Source organism: Diaphorina citri, unplaced genomic scaffold, assembly GCF_000475195.1.
Source record: "Diaphorina citri unplaced genomic scaffold, Diaci psyllid genome assembly version 1.1 scaffold7960, whole genome shotgun sequence".
NCBI classification, from domain to species: domain Eukaryota; kingdom Metazoa; phylum Arthropoda; class Insecta; order Hemiptera; family Psyllidae; genus Diaphorina; species Diaphorina citri.
This window is the reverse complement of record NW_007385336.1, coordinates 8,807-12,008: the sequence shown is the minus strand read 5'-3', so window position 1 is coordinate 12,008 and position 3,202 is coordinate 8,807. Positions and strand designations below refer to the sequence as shown.

Here is a 3,202-nt window from a genome sequence, read left to right as displayed (position 1 = left end):
CGCTCCCGTAGGCGATGACGTCATAATTCATGACTCCCGCTTCGTTTGTTTGTGCGCAAGCGTTTCTGCACATTTTGATGTGAAATCTGACGTCACAACTCTTTGAACTTTTTCATAAGAACGGCAATTAAAAAGTACGGTAATTAAATCTTCTCAAAGTACGTCCAATGAAGCAATAGTACATAATGAAACCGCTGATATCGATGAAGTTGAAGCGAGGTCTCCTCTTGATGAGTTGTTCATACGTGGATTTCTAGCTCTTACCGTTCTCGAGATATTTTGTTTACAGACAGACAGACACACACACGGACCAATGGCTGAAACTTTGTATTTAGGCTCTAGGGACCTCAAAACGTGTTTTGGCACTAAAAACTGACCATCGAAATTTCGACCCGATTACATTACTTTCCTTCCTATAGGATAAGGAAAGTAAAAAAGTAGTTAATCCCTAAAAGGAATTTAGCTAAAAATCGAACTGATTTGTTTGCGGTGAAACTGAGAGCCGGAAAAACTTCGACTCTGCCAGGAATCGAACCCGGGACCTCCGCTGTGCAAGCCTAGTACGATCCCCACTCTGCCACACAGGTTGCTCTCTCCAGATAAATTTCTCTTTTAATTTCCGTGCCCGAGTGGGTATCACACTGGACTTTCACACCGAAGGTCTCAGGTTCGATTTCCGTTAGTGACTAAGTTTTGTCGTGTTGGAATTCGAGGCTCACTTGGCCTCGTAAGGATACTTGAGCAGCTACTTTAATCGGGTGGCGGCATTACCAGTGTCAAAGGATTATTGAATTGAATTAATTGCAAAGGAGGCTCTTAGTAATGATGTGATGCCTGTGAATCCTGTAATATCCACAGAAGTTGTGGAAAGGCCCTACTCCTCTACCACAGCTAATTTATTATAATTTGATGTGTGATTTCATAATTTTACCCTTTTTCTTAATTTTGATTTTAATTTTGCAGATATTTCTGTTTCCACAAGTCGGGTGTACATATAGTCAAGCTTCCTCTGGTAGATCAACTGATAGCACTGGCGGATGCTGATGAAGGTAACTAGAGGGTCAATCCAGAACTGACTCGATAAAAAGAGCCCCAATTCGAAGACACAACTTTCCTCATAATTTTCGTAGAGTTTTTATTACAAATAAAATTGATCCTTAACCAAGCTAAAAACATTGACATGTGTGAAATCTCGAATCAAAGACTGAATTCTATCTACATACGAATATAACATATATAACATACAAGAAACAGAAGATTTCCCCAGGAGATTCGTGCAAGCTCAAGCCATCCTTTAGGGCTGTTTGCCCCTACACCTAAGCCTCGGAGTGGGCTTTTTGTGTTTGAGATTTTTTCAGAACAATAGCCCCTATCAAATAACAAAAAGAGGAGGAAAGGCCAGTTTTTAGGCACATTTAGAACTTTGGTTCTGAATAAATAAAATCATATTATTTCACACATGGCCTTGCTGCTTAGCGTGTAAATAAATAAATAAATAAAAATCATATTATTGCCTTTCAAGTGAAATACGAAAAGTTCTTTCAGTTTCCTCTCTACCAATCTACTTTCTGCTCTCCCAAAATTTCTCTCTCCCAAAATTTACTTAATTCTCTTCTTTTCCTGGTAAACAGGAGGGCGTGGGTTCAATCCCAGCTGAGGTATGGAATTTTATCCTCAATATAATTTGAGAATTTGACCACAATAATAGTAGTAGCCTACTGCTGGAGTAAAGGGACTTTTCAGTCCTATGCGAGCAGTATAAATAAGCACTATTATTATTATTATTCAATCCCATGTACCCCATACTCTCCCTTTTCCAGATGACTTCGAATCATTCCTGCCCCAATTCTCCTCCACACGTTGCCACACCGAACACCTCCTCTACATAGGAACCACCGAGGAGACCCCCTCTCATCTCGGATTCACATTATGCCACCTTCCCCGAGCTCTGATCCTGTTGCTAGGCAACGGGGAGTTCGTCTCGGCAACACTGTATAGTAAGGGCAGCGAGGTTCATACTTCAGGCTTGGAAGAAGAACTCTCCGATAAGCTCAACATTACTGGAACGGTATGTATAGGGGTTCCATATTGTGCTACCTTCCCCTGATTGTGTTGAGTTTGGCGACACTGTATAGTAGTTCGTATCGGCAACACTGTATAGTAGACATCAACGGTATAAATTATTCATCAGTAATATTTCCCTCCCTTTATTTTATTTTATTATTATTTTGTGTAATAGTATAAACAAGGTCTACTTAATTTATGTAGCCCAAATACACGTGTATCAATAAATAAGTCACTTCAGAATGATTTTACTTATTTAAATATCAGTGAAATGTAATGTCTCAGAAGGTCGTCCAGATACGAACCTTTCCACATTAATTGGACCCTTTATATTTATACTGTATCTCCTAACTGTATCACGTATGCCCGGGACCACAATGTTTAAACTTGGATCAAGTTAGAGGATTAGATTAACCAATCTGTTAGGTTCAATGCATCTTCAACTCAACAGGGGTTATAGTAGCTCCTTTTACATTATTGCTTTTTTTTTTTTTTAAGAGGGAGAAGGTCACTCATCTGATATGCAATGCTGCTTCAGGAGTGAGTAATATGCTTGTCACTATCATCATAGATGTCAAATTTCTATGGCCTTATATAACAGCAAAACCATACATTTCTTGAAATTGGCCCCAAGGACTCTTCTGATGCTTTTAAATTATGGAATCTCTGTGATAAGTTTGAGTGACCTTGAAAAGTAAAGTTGTGAGAAGCACAAATTCCTTTGGTCTTTTTGCACAATATAGCCCTAAATAGCAGAACTTTGGCACTGAATAACAGACAAACAATTTTTTGTGGGAACCTAGCCTGGTGACACAAAATGAAACTTTGTGAATTTCCATTTAAGTTTGTCAAGGAAGTTAGCAGAAGAAACCCTTTAGATCAATTTAATTTGTAGTTTTCTTTAATTATTTTTTGCTCAGACCCAAGCCTTTTGAGATTGACAATACCCTGTTCAAAGATGTTGTTCTTCACTGTTCACAATTATGCGAGGAAGACATGTTTGCTATTCTGTCAATGTTGTTTATCAATGGAGGAACCTATGAGAAAGATCTGAATGAGGAGAAGGTCACTCATCTGATATGCAATGCTGCTTCAGGAGTGAGTAATATGCTTGTCACTATCATCATAGATGTCAAAT

The 3,202-nt window shown here is 38.7% G+C and overlaps 1 long non-coding RNA gene across 1 annotated transcript in view; it reads left to right on the top strand.

The window, feature by feature from the left end:
- Positions 1-960: 960 nt before the first annotated feature.
- The window catches only part of LOC113472752, an 11,019-nt gene continuing 8,777 nt past the window's right edge, over positions 961-3,202 (top strand). Inside the window, exons 1-2 of the long non-coding RNA XR_003394940.1 lie at positions 961-1,049; positions 1,821-2,068. This is a non-coding gene — a long non-coding RNA (uncharacterized LOC113472752). The remainder of the gene's footprint in view (positions 1,050-1,820; positions 2,069-3,202) is intronic.